Source organism: Cervus elaphus, chromosome 12 (genome assembly GCF_910594005.1).
Source record: "Cervus elaphus chromosome 12, mCerEla1.1, whole genome shotgun sequence".
Lineage (NCBI taxonomy): Eukaryota > Metazoa > Chordata > Mammalia > Artiodactyla > Cervidae > Cervus > Cervus elaphus.
Window position 1 is genome coordinate 14,692,841 of NC_057826.1, and position 17,986 is coordinate 14,710,826.

At 45.2% G+C, this 17,986-nt stretch overlaps 1 long non-coding RNA gene across 4 annotated transcripts in view; it reads left to right on the plus strand.

Annotated features, from left to right (window-relative positions):
- Nucleotides 1-17,986, plus strand: part of LOC122705898 — a 206,243-nt gene that overhangs the window by 26,145 nt on the left and 162,112 nt on the right. For 2 of the 4 annotated variants that reach the window (XR_006344183.1, XR_006344180.1), the window contains one exon: nt 146-298. This is a non-coding gene — a long non-coding RNA (uncharacterized LOC122705898). Of the gene's footprint in view, nt 1-145; nt 5,787-17,986 lie in introns of those variants that run through there. The other 2 variants (XR_006344181.1, XR_006344182.1) reach the window with 2 other exon arrangements.

The following is a 17,986-nucleotide window of genomic DNA, read 5'->3' on the forward strand; positions in this document are numbered from 1 at the left end:
GGACAGTGGCACGATGGACTCTCAGGGATTGAGAGAGACTTGGATCACTTCCAGCTTTAAAGGCTCCCTGTGAGTTAAAATACAAAGAGCAGAACCCTAACAACATTATAAAATTTGATTTATTTTAAATGTTTGCCTTCAACAGCTTCGTCCATTAAATACAAAGGAAACACTGCAGTGGAACTGGATGATCATTGAATTGGTGAACAATACTGACCCAGGGCGCGCTGCCTCTGGGGGGATCAGGATGAAGACAAGCTTCAGGTTGAAGATTGAGCATCATCTCCTTAAAACGCAGGTCTGTACTTCTCAGTATTTCATTTGGAGGTCTTTGCAAATCTAAATTTGAGCGACTACACGTGTGAGAGACCCGGGAAACAGCCCTCTGGAGCACCCTGTGATCCTCCAAAAGGGCGCCTCGAGGCCTCAGATGCCACAATTTCATGATTAGTCCCTCGTTTCATTTCTTCCTGTCTGATTTCTCCTTCCCCTCCAATCCCTGCGTCCCACTTCTCCCAAACCCTCCATTCTCTTATGATCCGTTCTTCCCCTCCCCTTCCTTCCTTCCTTCCTCCTTTTGAAAGTTTGGTCCTCTTGGGCATTAGAAAGGACTGGAATCTGGGATCTGACTAGAGGCTGGCAAGGAAGAGGGGAGCGTGCACCTGTGGGGTCACACAGGGGTCACATCCGCTCCTGCCTGGGAAGGCGGAACTGAGGCTTCCCTGCCCAGGGGGCTGGGGGGGCAGGCCTCCCCCCATCCCCTCTGTTCCCAGTTCCTGGACGTGGTTGCTGTTGTTGTTCAGTTGCTGAGTCTTGTCCGACTCTTTGCAACCCCGTGGACTGCAGCCTGCCAGGCTCCCGTGTCCTTCGCTATCTCTGCAGTTTGCTCAGATTCATGTCCGTTGAGTCAGTGATGCTGTTCTAGCTGGATGTGGTGACACCCAGCAAACACTGACATGATAAAAGCACCAACAGCGTCCGCTATCCCAGCATCATTTCTCCAGGATCGCTCTTTGTCGAGGAGTTCTTTAACGACCTCCGCGCGGGAAGCATCTTTTTCTTTTTCCTATGACCAGAGTGTACTGCAGGGTGGGTGGCCTCTGTTTCTGGAGTGGCCACCATCCCCAGTGCTGATCAAGAGTTTGGTTAGTCGAGGCTGAGAGCAGAGACAGTGTCTTCTTGTTCCCGATTTGGGGTGAAATCCTGGAACTCCTTGGCCCTGAGTGTCTGTCCCTCTGTCTGCAGCACCAACTCTCTGTACCACCATTAAAAAAAAAATCTCAGAGTCTTACGGAAGCAAGACCCTAACAGTGCCAGGGCATCTGGTCCTCGGTATTGGTCCCCCCGGCCCTCCTGAGCTGCCCGTCAGTCTCGTCCACATGGCCCTGGAGAGGAGGGAATTCTCTGCTGCTTTGTATCTCAAAGCCCCCTGGGGCCCTGTCCACACAGGCACTCCCTCCCGGGGCTCTGCTGTGGGCATCCCGGGGGCTTTGCCCCACACCAGGGCACCGATACCCCCTTGCTTTCTCCTCCGACCCCAGCCCAGGCAGCGCCTTTCCTGGACTTTTCAGTCATTGCCTACAGGCTTCTGTTCTTCCCAAGTGTTTAGACTTGGGGGGTTGGAAGGGGAAGTGCTCACAGACAGGTCTTAGCTTCTTCCCCTGTCACTCCTCTCTTGAGAAGAAAAGAACGCAGCATTCAGGATTTGCCTAAAAGAGGAAGTGGGCAAAGGGAATAAATATCTCAAAAATGTGACCCTGCTTCTGAGCACTCGTCACACACGACAGAGCCCAGCCTGCAGGAGGTGGTTGTTGAAAAACGAATGAGTGAGAGAACGAATGAATGCTGGGCGCCTGGCCTAGAGCTGCAGCTTCAAATGCACACCCCAGCCCCTGGCTGACCTGTGTCTGTGTGTCCCAGTGACCTCATCCAAAAGGAAGGATGGGCTTAGATCATCTCCTGGATTCCTTCCAGCCCTCTAAACTCTAGATTTGGTGTCCACAAAGGAAAAAAAAAAAATGCCATTGTCCCCCTGAGCTTGACCAGGGCAGAAAGTTTCCTGAGTAATTCAGGCTCATGCACACAGTTGCCTCCAAATATTTTCCCCTTCTCTCAAATGCCATCTCCTCGAAATCATCAAGACAAGCTGTTGAGAAGGCAACATTGTAAGTTTGTTGCTTACAGTGATGGGGAGAACCACACCCAGAGCAGGAGGACGAGTTGTGGGATTTACTGAGACTTTGAAGACTAGCTTTAGGTGACTCTTTCAATGTAGAGGGCCCATGTTTGATCAGGATTACAAAGAACTGTGATTTAATATTTGTGCCGACTAAAAAAGATGCATAACATGAGAGCTGCAGGTTAAGTTTTATTTGGAACGATTTCTCAGAGCTGTCAATATGGTAATTTTCAAACCAAGCTAAAAACCATGATTCTCATACAAATATAAATGAATATATGTTAATAATAATAAATATAAATGAATATATGAATGTATGTCTTTAGCTCATTATTAATGAGAGCTGGTGAAATGTCACAACCTGTTCAAATGAGAAGTCAAACACAAATATGTATGGAGTAAAGGAATGTTGAAATATGTTTACAAATAGATGGAAATTGGCTTTTTTTCCTCTGGGGAATTGAGAGGGAAGTCAATTGAACTTCCATAGGGCAGATTTTATTTGTATGTCCATAAACAAGACTTATTTGCATTGCTATCACTTACCTCCAATTTACAGAGTTGTAAAATAGCTCAGAGGCCGTGAAAGGGCCCATAGCATCACAGTCAGGTAACCTGGAAGAGGGTGCTCTAAACGATACATAGTTTTCCACTGAAGCACATTTTTTTCCCCCCTATACAATAGTTATAAAGCACTTGTTATTTGCAAGAAGTTATTGAATACATTGGAATGGATAGTCTACTTAGGGATTTAAGGCACAAAACCCTGAGCTATATCTTTTCTGCATTCTGATCTGTGACATGTTGACTATAGTTCCTCCAAGTGACACACAATATTTACAAATTGGGCTCATCATAAAGTTTCCCCCTGGGGAAAAACAAAAGCTTCCGCTGCTCTAAAAAAAAAAAGTTTGAAAACATGGACCCTTGTCCAACGACTGCACTTTTATCGAAGAGAAAGTTAAGGTTCAGAGAACGGAAGTGACCTGCTCTAGGGCACAGAACTTATTAACAGACCTTTGGTTGGAAGATGGGGTTTGAGGATCAAGAAGTGTTCCTTTTGTCATTAGTCAGGGACACAGAGAACTCTCCTGGAAGGAAGGACTTAGGAAGTGGGCTGTGACAGATGGTTTTCATCTCCTGTGCTCTGGGAAATCTGCTACCATCCATCTAATTGGATGGTGGGAGCTTCAAGCAGACTTGCAACCTGTGTTATATCATTGTTTCGAATCCCTAATTATACCTTGGAATTTGGCTTAAGTGCAGCTTAGAGGATGTTCATTAACAGTGTCGACAGGGACACTCAGCATTTGTAAAATTCCTTACAGTAATCGAAGTCTCAACGTTGTTCTGGTGCATTAAGGAAGCATGTTCTCTCCCAGCTGAAAGATGACTTAAGTTCAGAGGATGGAGACTGGCTGACCCCGAGTTGTTTTTCTAACGTTCCCACTTTGAATTCAGAGCTTTACAATCCTTGCTTTCATGAGCCCAAGGAAGCTCCTTGCTGAATTACATCCAGGGCTGAATTCGCCAAAGTTGGAGTGATCTGCCCTTGGCATTTTCTAACCAATCTCAGTTTCCTCTCTCTTGGCCATCGTGTTGTCAAAAAACCTCATATTCTTGTTTGCCCGACCAGTTTATAGAGGAGCTTTGTCTCCACACAGACCGTGGTTCCATCTGGCCCTGCCACCGAGAGCCTTGTGATTCCAGATGGAAAAATCCCCATCCATCCCCCAGTTTCCAAAGTGGCCCCCCCCCCCCCGGATTGTTTTATCTACAGCCAGCAGCACAGAGCCTCCACAAACAGCCTCTGCAGGGGTGGAAAGAGCCACTAATGAGGAAAACAGCTTTCTTCCATCCTCAAACCCTGTGAATGGAAAAATTCACACAGCTGGCTGCATTGGTTGACACGAAGTGTTTTAGGATAAAGAAGCTGGGGAGGGCTTGCCTTTATCAATGTTGTTAGGAAAAGGTCTACTGGTAAGAATAGCAGTAATGCCAAGGAAAATTATAACTTTTCATCATGACTGTAGCTATTCAACCATGTGAACTCTTTTTTCCCCCCTCTCTTCAAAAGATATCTTTAAGGAACCCTAAGCATTTAGCTGGAGTCTTTTGGTGGTGACCAGTTATCTCCATGTGTGTGTGTTTGGGAGAATAAAAAAGAAATGACCCGGTTTTCTTTTGACACCCTTCTCTCTCATCCACCAACCGAGAAAGAAAGAGGGAGAGAGGAGGAGGAGGGCAGAGGAGAAGTGATCTGAATTTGAGGACCAAAATTCCAGCCACCCAGAGAATGTCTGGGTTCTCCCCTTCTCCTTTCCTTCCTTCTCTGTCTCACCACCTCCCCTGGAGGCATCTGGGACCTCACTCTCACCACTTATTTCCTCCCCTCTCTGCTGCAAGGGAGTCCAGATCTTTGGTAATCTGTTGATCATGTTGCAGTTTATCTGAGCCCTGCCAGAGGGCTGGAGAGCTAGGACAGTAGAGAAATTGCCAAGGATAACCCTGCCTTCACAGATTCAGCCTATTTCCATCCCACCCTTCAGATGAGACCCACCCCACTCCAGATGAGATCCATCCTACCCTTCAGATGAGACCTGTTGTCCACTGTCCTCCCCACTCTCTCACCTTTATAAAACCCCAGGCCCTTCTGCCTTTTCTCTTCGATGTCCTTCTGCCTTCATGAATGACCTCCCTCTTGTAAGAGCCTGAATAAGATCACCTCCTTCATTATCCAGTGCGTTTCTTTCAGACTGTGCTGCCCATCCTGGGAGTCTAAAATAGAACCATAAGCACATTTGGAGTTAAGAAGGGGAGTGACCCTAGCTGGTCTTGGGAAAGACATGAACATCACCCAGTTAATGGACTGGAGGTAAGGGTTCCTTGAAGCATGCATCCTCCTTCTGGCCGTGTTTTTCGCTTCAGCATCTCAGAAGCAGCTGCCTTAAGAGGGAGTTTATAAATCTGCCTATGAAACAAAACAAATTCACACTGAGGGGGAGCAGTGTAGGAGAGGAGGGGTGCTGGAGACCCTGTAGGTGCGGGCAGGTGCAGTTTTGTTCCCTTTGCAAAGATGGGGGGTTGCTCGATGACCCACTGACCGCCGGACTCTTTCCCATTCAGTATTGTTCTCTTGAGTGTTGCTACTGCCAGGTGGGGTTGTGTGTTTGTACATGTTTGCCATTTGTCAGAGACTGTTCCCAGAGGCCTGTGAGACAGAGACTTTTATTGGGGTCTGCTGAAGGAAGTTGGCTTTTCAAAATCAGGAAGCTTTTTGGCTTGTTAAGTAGAAAAAGGCAATAGCCTCTTTGACCCTACTGGGAGAGACCTGGGAAAGCCAGGTCTTAAAATGTGCATTTACTGCTAATATCTGGTAGTTTAATTAAAGAAAAACACTACCCATAATCCCAGTATCCAAACATAATATAATATGTGTTTAGTGTTTTCATTTTATGTATTAGATTTCAATCTCACATTTTTACAGTTAATGGCAGAGCCAATTTATGTCTTTACACTCTCAACATTATGTTATGTAATAATTTTATTATTATGTAATACTATATGATATAATTCCATTGGGTTAATGCAGCATATTTTATCATTATTAAACTTTTCTCCTGATAGTAGACATTCGGCTTGTTTTTTTTTTCCTTTTTCTTTCCTAATATTGATAATACTGAAATTAACATTGTTGTATATATAACTTTCTGCTTTTGAAGAATGAAAGATAAATAACAGAGAGCTGATAAAAGGATTAATTAAGCTCCTATAATATTGGCATCACCGACTCAGTGGACTTGAGTTTGAATAAACTCTGGGAGTTGGTGATGGACAGGGAGGCCTGGCGTGCTGCAGTTCCTGGGGTTGCAAAGAGTCGGACACGACTGAGCGACTGAACTGAATACTAATATTATTAAGTATAATAAAAAAATCTAAATACTTATTAATATATTTAAAAAACAATAAAACTCCATTGCATGTTAACATAAATTACATGTTTTTATGAACTATAATACTTTTTCAAAGTAATTTATGCAAATAGCATTGTTTTTTCAAATCTCTTTAATATTTAGTTTATACATTCTCATATCTGCTTATGCATTGAATCTCTTGTGATATATTGTTTTGATGGACGTATGCAAAGAAAACTGCCTTCCCACAGATATGGTATTGGAAAAGGAAGGGGAATCCTTAGGAGTCCTTGGACCATACTTTGAGAAATGTTTTCCTACCATAATTGTAGCACTCTGCTAGGTATTTCTCTGATATATTTGCACTCAGAGATTAGCTGATAGTGTAATTCAATATTGCATTTTTTTGAAATTGAGGTTCTGAGGAGCAAGTCCCAGAAGTCCTAAGGCTTCTTAGTCCCAGAAGGCTAAGGTCACTCAGCTGGTTGCAGTCACTTTAATTTACTCCAGTCGACTTGGATGCCTCATCAGTTGTTGCAGAATGCTTGTGGGTGCAGAGAGCTGCATAAAAGATCCAAGACTTCAGGTTGCTCAGCAGCCAAGGGCTTACCAAGCTCACAAATAAACAAGACCAAATCTAGGCACACATCCCACTCCATCTGTGTAAGAGTTATTCTCTAGCTCTCCCTCTCTCTCTGTCAGTATTACATATGCAGAAAAAATGTACTGATGCACACATCATTACACAGCTCTACACATTTTTCAGAAACTGAGGACACCCATATCGTTATCTCTTTTTAAGTCAATTTTTGGATGACTTCTGTCAAGAGGCAGGGTGGAATAATACAAAAGTAAGTTGGCCTGGGAGAATTTGTAAACCTGAGGTCTACCGATTTCTTGGGCTCTCTTTCTTCTTATGTAAATAATGTTTGGCCAAAAATATCTCACCAAATTTTTGTCCATCCTTAACCTTCTATGAGTCTGCATGGGGATATTTCAGAGGACTGGTTTGTGGGAGAGCTGCTTGGGGATCATTTCTCTACCTCAAATTGGACTAACTGGGGGAATAAAGCAGGAAGCCTTCCATCTAGTGGTGAAAATGTATATTGCGCTTTTGCTCAACTTCTGGGCTGAGCTTTCAGAACCAGAGTCCTTTTCTTCTCACCCCACCTTCGTTAATTACATGAGTTTTAATTGTGCCACGGTCACAATACTTAATTGTCTTAGCTACAATATAATGAGTGAAAGGAATACACTTGTGATTTGGCTGACCATGTGAGAAGAGGTGTCTGTTGTGTTCATAGTTAATCGTTCTGAAACACTGCCTGCAGGCTCTGCCATGCCCTCAATGCACACTTTGGGCAGACCAGTAGGAAGGCTGAAACTATAAGTATCCAAGGGATCCTATCTCTGCCTGAAGACTTCAGCCTCCAAGAAGGGGCATCAGCTGGAGTTCTTTTCTAGCACATATCTTTAAAAGGGGGATTGTTGGGACTCTCCCATATTTTAATTGACTCTGGTGTTTACCCATGAGATGAGCTATTATAAAGAACGAAATTCTGGGCAGAGGCAGGGAAGAAGTCTGAGTTGGGTAGCAGCCTGAGGGCTGGGTTTCAGTGGAAGAAGAAGCCAGGTGCTGGAGGTGATTAGGAATTATACCTCCTTCACTTATCCCCACTCAGAGCCTTGTTGCGGTGAAACAGGCAGGGATGAAATCTCAACAGATAATCCATTTCTGGCTGGTAAAGAAACTGCATGGCATGACCAAGGTCTGGCAGGGGAAACAAAAGTTGTGACACCCAGCCTTGAGACTACAAAGAAACTAGCCTACAGTAGCATCATGTGCCTGGCCAAACAGAATTTCAAAAATAAGAATAAAAGATGTTTTTATGTCTACCTACCTCCTAGGGGGACAAAAGAAGCGTTGGTGGTTTAGGAAAGACAGATACCAACTAGTTTATTCATTTAAAATAATTATTGGACATTTCCTAGGAAGCCAGGCTCTGTATTGGGTGCTGGAGCTAAGCGTGGCAGAAATGCACAGTCCCTATCCTGGTAGAATTTATAGCCTAGAGATGAAAATTGGATGAATAATTATATAGTATACACCTGGGGAGTTATTGACACTGGTGATATGAGTGAGTTAGGGAGGGGGTATGTGTGTGTGTGTGTATGTGTGTTGTGTGTGTGAGGCAGTAATAAAAGCAGGTGCAAGATGGTGAGACAGGAAGGGGCAGGGTGCTTTCGGGGAACTGAAAGACAGTGGGTTCTTGAGAGAATGGGAAAGTGGAGGAGATGAAGCTGGAGAGTGGGGGTGGGAGGACTCCTCCTGGGTTTGTACCACGTTTATCCCCAGAAGAGTGGGATAAAGAAGAGGGGCATGGTCAAAGTTGCATTTTTTTAAAATGTATTTATTTGGCTGAGCTGGAGCAGCATCTGGGATCTTTCTTGGGGTGTGCAGGATCTTTTTAATTGTGCCGTGTGAGATCTAGTTCCCTGACCAGGGATCAAACCTAGGCCCCTTGCATTGGGAGCACAGAGCCTCAGCCATTGGACCACCAAGGAAGCCCCGGATTTGTATTTTTGAAAGCTCACACTGGCTGCCCGGTGCTGGATGGATGGCATGAGCACACAGGAGGGGATGGGAGGAGAAGAGAAGCCATTTGGGAGGCCACCGTAATAGCTCAGGAGCAAGGTGATGGGGGTGTGAGCTAGGGACATAGAAGAGAAAGGAGTGAAGAGAGGCCTGGGGTTGCCAGGCCTCCCCAGGGGCCACAGCTCCAGGCTACTGTAGGCTCCTGGAGTGAAGGGTCGTGATGGTTAGTGTTACTGAGTCCAAGCTTGTACTTCTAACTGCACAACAGGCCAATAAATTGAGAGATGAGTTGTTGGGGCAAGGAATGGTGAATTTATCTGGAAAGCTAGCAGACTGAGAAGATGGCAGACTAGGGTCCCAAAGAATAGTCTTCCCTGAGTTAAGAATTCAGTCTCCTTTTATGCTGAAAGGGGAGGGAGTATGGTTGGCTGCTGCACACTTCTTGGTGCTGGGAAACTTTGTTCCTGCTGCTCCCCACATAGGTCTGGTCACAGTGTTTTATAAACCTCCGAGACAAATATTATTCTCTGTTCTGTAACTTTTTATCTCTATGTGCATGGAAAAGTGGTATCCTTTTGAAGTTCAGAGAATGAGCTATCCTGTGTATTTCAACTTATAGGCAACATTCTTAACTTGAATCAAGAGTAGTAGAATACAAAGGTTAAAGCAAAAGAAACAGATACAATATAGAGTCAGATTTGAATTGTGTTCCCTATTGCCGGGAGCCGTTATGGGGGGGTCCCACCCGTGACGAGGTCATAAAGAAAATACCGGGCAGGCAAGGCCGTCTAGGATAAGGGACGCTCCAGGTTGGCCTCGGCCTCTACCCCACCCTGTATCTTCTCCCCTTTTCTGCTGTTCTTGTTTGCCCTGTTGCAGATTCTTGTGTTGCCTGCCGAGAGCTCTCCTGCTCCTCTTTCACTGAATAAAGACCAACTTAAAACCCTAATTAATAAATCTTCTGGACGCGGGTACCTTATGAAGGGGCCAGAGATGAAGGAAATGCTTCCATTCAAACATTTTGCTGGCATTCTGGCTTGTTTGATAAATGTGTGATCTCATTGCACAAAATGCTCTTGATTGTTCTAAACATCCTAAGCACAGTACGCTAACAAAAGAAACTATTAAGCATAGGCCCCTTCACGGGGTGAGAAAAGCTCCACAAATATGATAGCCACAAATGTGCCTAATAGAAAATACTTTAGATAGAGATTAGCTGGCGACTTCTTGCAGGTGGTTAACTTTTAGACTAAGAGCCTGTTTTGTGCCATATCTGCTGTTTCTGCAGTCCTTCGCATTTCTGTTCTTTAAAAATGTAATCCTATCTAGTTCCCATAGAGATGACACTTATTAGAAAGAAAATAGATTAATTATAAGAAAAACAGGGCCGGCTACTGAAGTTGCTTAAGTCACACCAGGTGCAAGCCATAAAATGTTAGCAGGCCTGAAGGCCAAATGATAAGACTCTTGTGAACGAAAAAGTATGTGGGTGACATCCAGTTTCTGTTGAAGGTCAAGTTGCTGTAATGTTTTGAGATGCCCTGTGTGTAAGCAATATGCACTTCCCCCAAAGATGTTGTTAAGGGTATAAAGGGACCGTGCAAAAATAAACTTCAGACTTAGCCCCGAGCTTTGTCTCACTCTCTCTCTCATTTGCCGACACCTTTCATCCTGAGGGTTCCCCTGGATCCTGCTGGGGCTGGACCCCGACACCCTATTGTATCAGGACCTTGGTAACCTCCTGGGTAGGGATAGGCTACCCACTCCAGTATTCTTGGGCTTCCCTTGTGGCTCAGCTGGTAAAGAATCCACCTGCAATACCTGGGTTCGATCCCTGGGTTGGGAAGATCCCCTGAAGGGAAAGGCTACCCACTCTAGTATTCTGGCCTGGAGAATTCCATGGACTGTATAGTCCATGGGGTCACAAAGAGTTGAACATGACTGAACGACTTTCACTTTCAGTTTATTGTATCAGGACCTTGGTAACCTCCTGGGTAGGTGGCTATAGGACACAGGCTCCTTTTGATTTTGAGCAGTGCCTGAGAGGGTGAGTCGTCCATGCAATATCAATAACAGGACAAGGTTGTCTTGTCATTGTTAATGAGGAATAATTTTAGAGATTTTCACTAATGAAATAAGAAAAGAAATGAAATAGTCCATATGAATGTTATTAAATTATCTTTCTGTCAGACTGGATTGCAAACCTAGTCTCATAACAAATGATTAAAATTAATAACTATTTCTAAAGACTATTATTTAATTTATTTATTATTAATTTGTCTGCACTGGGTCTTAATTGTAGCACGTGGGATCTTCCATCTTTAATGTGGCATGTAGGATCATTAGTGACAGCATGTGAACTCTTAGTTGTGGCATGTAGCATCTAGTTCCCTGACCAGGGGTCGAACCCGGGCCCCCTGTATTGGGAGCATGCAGTCTCAGCCACTGGACCACCAGGAAAGTCCCCTAAAATTAATAGCTATTAAAATTACTGATAGAATTTTGAAAGGCAGTGGTGTACAAGATAAAGATAAAAAAATCAATAGCTTTTCTCTTTATTAACAAATGGAGAGATTTACTTCATACTCATAGATGAAACAACTTATATAACTTCTTCTAAAATTAACATATAAGTTCAATGCCCTTCTAATCAGAATCCAAATATATGTGTGTGCATGTGTATGTGTGCTTAAATCAGGATTAAGTGATTTTAAAGGCTTACCTTGTTGATTCGGTTGCTTAGATTTCTATGTCTTTGCTCAATTTTTGCCCATTTGATCTTATACTGAGAATGGTGTGTTAAATTTTCCCTGTAGTGGATTTCTTTCTGTTTTTCTTTGCTTTTCAGCTCTATATAGGAGGAACATTCACTATCCCCATCCAAGAATAACCACTATCTTTGTTCTGACATGATGTGTATGTGTGTGTGCGTGTGCACGCGCTCGCCAAGTCACTCCAATTGTATCCAACTCTTTGCAACCCCATGGACTGTAGCCCGCCAGGCTGCTCTGTCCGTGGAAGTCTCCAGGCAGGAATACTGGAGTGGGTTGCCATGCCCTCCTCCAGGTGGTCTTCCCGAACCAGGGATCGAACCTGCACCTCTTACGTCTCCTGCATTAGCAGGCAGACTTTACCAGCTTTGCCACCTGGGAAGCCCCAATAAGGCCAATTACTTATAAATTCCTGTTGCATCATATATGTACTGACTGTATATGTGTGTGTAACTGTTCATATTTTAAATTAGTATTATCCTTGAGAACAATTTAACAATATTTAGCACATGCTCTAAGACCGTTAACAGACTGTGATCTATATTTTATTTTTTTGTAAATTTGTGTGAATTTAGAGGAACAAACAAGCAAAAGCAAAAATATAATTTAATAGCTGTCTCTTTTACCAACACTGAGTCTCTCAGTCCTGGGAGTGGGGGTGGGGTGGGGGTGGGGGGCATTCTTCCAGTTTCTGTTGCAGTTGAGTTTGTTCATTTTGGAGCTCCAAGACAGGCTTGCTGTCAGAGGATTCTGGTGCTTCTTGCCTCTGAATGAAGGACAGCTCTGGAATCTGAGGGTCTGGGCAAAGGAAGCCAGAACCCTCTCTGCTCTCCCATTTCATATCATGCTAAGAAGTCCTGGTCTTGATGCACTAAATGGATCTCAACTGATTTGAGAGTGCCGTACCATGTGAGGAAGACTGTCCCGTCCCATTCAGAGGCCAAGAGTCTTGTCACAAATTGTTCAGAGTCACAGACTCACAAGTGGCAGAGCTGGGTCTAGAACCCTAGTCACCAGGATTAAAGGCCAGGGTGCCTTCCCTGCATCATCCCGGGAGGCCCCTAGGTGCATCTCATGGGTGTGACATAACCTCTTCCTGGGAGGTGGCTGGGTCAGAGTGCATAGGGCAGAGGTCAGGTCTCCGCAGAAACAAGCAGTGTACAAAGGGCCCCCATTACCGCACTGGAGGCCTCGCAGGGGCACCTGCTGCTTGCCCCCAGCGCTTTGCTCAGAGTCAGGCTCAGGTGCTAGAGCACCAGCAGCTCGGCTCTGCAGGCTGGGGTTCACAGCAGGGAGGGCATCTGGCTTCATTTCAAGCTCGTTCACATGCTTAGTTAGGCTAGCGATATTTTGCACATATTGGACAATTATTTTCTCATCACTTTCCAGCTGTTAGAGAAACGTGCATCAGACCCACTGTTTGACTAAGGTGCCTGAGTCAGCGGAGCCCAATCCCCGCCATTGCCCGGGAGCTATGAACCTCACGGATTCACGTGCTTAGGCGCTCAGTCGTGTCTGACTCTGCGACCCCGTGGACTGTAGTCCGCCAGGCTCCTCTGTCCCTAGGGTTTCCCAGGCAAGAATATTGGAGTGGGTGCGGCCATTTCCTTCTCCAAGGGATCTTCCCCACCCAGGGATCAAACTAGTGTCTCCTGCATTGCAGGCGGATTCTTTACCCGCTGAGCCATCAGGGAAGCCCTGATGGATTCATACACTGTCATTTTTGCCATCCTTCTCCTCTCCTCCATCCTTCAAAGTCCAGCTGAAGCCCCACTTCTGCCATAATTTCTTCCCTGTCCATTTGGCCTCACAAATCCTTCCCTTCTCTGAAGAACTCATTGTCCCCATTTTGCAAAGGTTATGCTTCAGAAACTGTCTTGTTTCATATTGCATTTTATTTCATGAAGGTTGAGACTTGGGCTTGTATACTGGAGCCACCACTGTAGGTCTTAACAAGTCACTCTCCCCATCATAACCTCTCCCCATCATAAATTGCCACATTTTAGGGCTTTTATGAGAACTGCAGGAACTAGTATCTGTAAGGGCCCAACATGTTGTATGATCTTCATTATTTATCTAACAAACGTTTGTCAAGTCCTTACTATGTGCAGATATTGTGCTTTCCTAATTAAAAAAACTGGTAGCATTAAGGACTGTGGAAACCCAGTAACAGAAATCCTGGTCTCTGTTCCCCTGGGGTTTATAATCGAGTTGATGTTACTGAGCTTTGTACTGCTTGTCTCATGACAGACAGGCTGATCAATCGAGAGGTGAGTTGTTGAGGGCAAGGAGTAGAGACTTTATTCAGAAAAGCAGCAAACCAAGAAGATGGTGGACTCATGCCCCAAAGGACCGTCTTGCCTGAGTTCGAATCCAGGCTTCTTCTGTACTAAAAGGAAAGGGAGTAAAGTCAGATGTTTCCCGATTCCGGTCAGCCTCCAGAGGCCATGTGTTAATTTCTTCCTCTGTGTACTCATCCACAGAGGGGGCCTGGTCAGGATATTTTCTTTGAGCTAAACAAAGGTATTGCAGCTTAATGCTCATTACCTGGAAGTCAGGGTTCTCAGAGATGGATCATTATGTATAATTTAAGCAACATCCCTTTAGTGATTAACTGGTAATAGAATACAAAAGATTCTCCCCTATGACGTTGGTCAAACTCACATGACAGGCGGTGTGTGATTATGTGCAGAAAGCAGCCCTGTCTGTAACAGATGCTAGAGAAGGTCAGAGCTCTACATGCGTGGGAAGGAGAGGAAATGCCAAGAAAACTGGGATTTTGCTTCATTCAATGCTGTCCCCAGTGCCTGGAGCCATGCCTGATGCCTGTGGGTGCTCAATAAGTAAAAGTGAATACATGAATAGCTTGGAGAGGCCTTCAATATGTCTGGGCCGAGCTCGTCATTTTACAGGTCAGGAAACTCAGTCCTGAGGGGAGGGATGGGGGCTGACCCCCTATAAGGTCCCAAGGAATCTGGACAACTGGGGTGGGAGCCTCCTGGTCATTTTCTTCAGGACCTTCTCCCCTTTGCCATAGGCCGGGGTGGTTGGGTCAAGCCAGTTGTGCCCTGGAATCGCAGTATTAATACATGGGTTCTATGAATTTGTGTTAACTTAGGTAAGGGTTAAGCTGCTTTTCCTTTTAAACTATCAAAGGAGTTCCCCAAATGATAAGAAATATGAACAGAATTATATGGAAAATGCTTAGTCCATTTGAAAGTAGTTCAAGAATTTTAGAAGCACTCTTTTTGAAACAATCAACTTGCTATTTTACCACCATTAATTAATTGGCAGCTACAATAGCCCAGAAAGTTCCACACGGCTTTCTCTATAAACACATTGAATACTCACCTTCAAGACTTTAAAAATAGTCTATGTTCATACTGGTATTTTCCTGAACTGGGAATTTGAGAAGGACACCTTCTGTTCAATCCTGTCCAACCAGCACACACAGAGAAAATTTAGAAAATGTAAAAAAAAAAAAAAAAAAAAAAAAACCAGCCCAAATTCTGCATCCCCACATTTTCCACAATCTCATTTTCCTGCAACTACTATTGTTAACTTTTTGGCTTAATTCCTTGTAGTCTTTCCTTTTTCTTATGCTTTCCCCCACTAGTTTAGTTGAGTTCACTCTGCATATTTAATTTTGTTGCCTGTTTCTTTAACTAACATTAAAGCATAAGGTTTTCTCCTTTCATGTTGAGCCCTTTCTAAGTCTCATGCTAAATAGCAGCACAATACATCACATGCAGCCCATCTAGGGATTTCAAAGCCTTGTGAAGACGTTCTCCTCTTTGCTAGAGAGATGGCTTCTCTTACATTGTGGGTAGGGGCCCAGAAGAATTTGGAGGATGCTTCCCTTGGTCTGTGGGGGAAGCTGGTCCCGGGAGGTGGCTCTCCAGAACCCTTTTGGGGGACTGGCTGGCTCTTCTCCGCCCAAAGCCTGGAAGGAAAATGCAGCAACTAAGATGAAGCCAACAGGGCTAGCTTGGGAACGAAGAGCCTGTTGAGCAGAGTATAAAACAAGCCCTCAAAATATACTTGAACGAGGACACAGCTGCCCATTAGACTCAATACTCAGAAAGCCCAAGAAACCAGCACTTCCTGTTTCTATGACAACTTGGATGGACTTGGGAAAATCACTTCATCCTGTCTGTTTGGGCTTTCGTCTGTCTCCTCTGCCAAGTGATTGTCATTTCTCAAGCTGGGGAGCCTGGGGGTATGCCAAGGGAGCCATAAGGTCACAGCACATACATGGCCAGCCTCTTGGAGCATTCATTTTATTCGATTATTTCCGAATATCAGTTAAAACATAAAACCAAATATGGCTACCTCAGGGAATAGAATGCAAAATGTGCTTTTGTTGTAAAGCTAAAGCACAAGTCTTCAAAAAGGTTCAGTGCCAGACAAACCACGATGATTGGCCACCCCGCTCTTAAGCCTGACTGAGCACCTGTACCACCTGGATGGCTTTATAAAAATGACAGACTCCTGGGCTCTACCCCAGGACACTCAGATTCAGTAGGCTAGGAGTAAGTTATGCTAAGGATAGACACACAGTTAAAATACAAGGTGGGGAGTGCTTCGAGAAGACACATGAGGTGATGCTTAAGAGGCCAGGGCTTAGATGTCAGATCTGCTCATACTCCCTTGGGCAAGACAGGTAACCTCTCTGAACAGGTTACCTGAACAGGTAAGCTTCCATGTCCTCATCCACGAATGAGCTAACAGAAGGACTGAGCTCACAGGGTTGCGGGCTCTGTGAGCTAATACAGTGAAGTATTTAACAGAGGTCCTGACGTGTCGTAGGTACTTAGAGACTTGACTTGTTTTTGCAAGAACCCGTGTGAGTTTAGGTGCTTCCCTGGTGGCTCAGATGGTAAAGTGTCTGCCTGCAATGCGGGAGACCCGGATTCGATCCCTGGGTCAGGAAGATTCCCTGGAGAAGGAAATGGCAACCCGCTCCAGTATTCTTGCCTGGAGAATCCCATGGACAGAGGAATCTGGTGGGCCACAGTCCACGGGGTTGCAAAGAGTCGGACACAACTGAGTGAGTTCACTTTCACCATGTGAGTTTAATGTGCTTTGGGATCCCAGAGAAAGGAGTGCATGAGTCTGCTGGGGAGACCTGGGAGTCAGGATGGCATTCCAGGTGGGGAAGGGCATGTGTCGGAGTGCAGAGCTTGGAGCATGGGTGCCTGGTGAGGCAGTGGCTCTGTGTGCAGGGAAGAAGGGACGGGGATGGGAACTTGGACGGGGCCACGTCTCCAGCCTTTGTGCGTACAGGAGAGGGCTGGCAAGTGGGAGCCATCAAAGGTTATGATCCAGGAGAAATGCACCAGGCTTGTGACTTAGACCATACCGGTTGCTGAGGGTAGGACAGGTGAGAGGCTGCTGGGGAGTTCCAGGTGAGAAGTGATGAGGGCATGAGTTTACTGTGGTCAGGGTAGCTGAAAGACACACAGGTGCCATCCTGTTAACTCAGCCCAGCGTGGGCCGGTAAGCCAGGGTGCTGCCTTCCCCTCGGTCACATGGCCGGGAGTGACCTTCCCTCTGCCAGCGAGGGCCCAGGCCTCTGTCATCTGGGCTTGGCTGGCTCTCTCCCTCCAGCCGGCAACTCCAGACTGTTCTCACCATTTCATTTCTTGTCTGATGGCTCCATTCCATGTGCACCTGTGGAGCTTGTATATTTCCCTGAAGTTTTCATCAGGAGATGAAAAAGGAAGCTTGCATCACATTCCTTGTGATCAAACTCATGAAATTCTCCTTTAGACATCTCCACTCCTTCCTTAGTTTCTTTCCAGCTGCAGACACCTGGTTCCTCTATTTCTGCTTTGATGGCCTCTGAAATCGCACTTCTCCAGTGGCTCAGTAGTAAAGAATCTGCCTGCTATACAGGAGACCTAGGCGCAATCTCTGGACCAGGAAGATCCCCTGGAGAAGGGAATGGTAACCCACTCCAGTATTCTTGCCTGGAGAATTTCATGGACAGAGGAGCCTGACGGGCTACAAGTCCATGGGGTCACAAAGAGTCAGACATGACTGAGCAACTAACACTTTCACATTCTTCTTACTCTGAGCCTTTGAACTCTGGCCCTCAGCTTGGGTACCCAACTTGTTAAAACAAAAGCCTGAATGTTAGCTGGCCTGACCACTTTCCAGTACAGTTAGGCACTGTCGTTGTACACTCAGTCTTGTGTCATATTAGGTGGTTTCCAAAACGCACAGAAAGCAGATGAACAATGATAGTGACAACGAAACCCTGGTGCTCTTCCAGGGGTGGGGTTGGAGAGGAGCGACATCCTGTCCTATATCTATGCATGCTCCCAGCTGGGCCTTGCATTCCAGCTTGCAAGATCTTTCTTTCCACATGGGGTAGATTTGTCAGAAGCATGTCAGCTTAGTGGAGAACTTACTGTGTTAATAGGATTAAAAAAAAGTGGTTTTTAGGACTTGTAAATCCTGAGAGTGAACCATATATGTACCAAAAAAATGGTAAATCATAAAATGAAGGTGCATTTTTTCC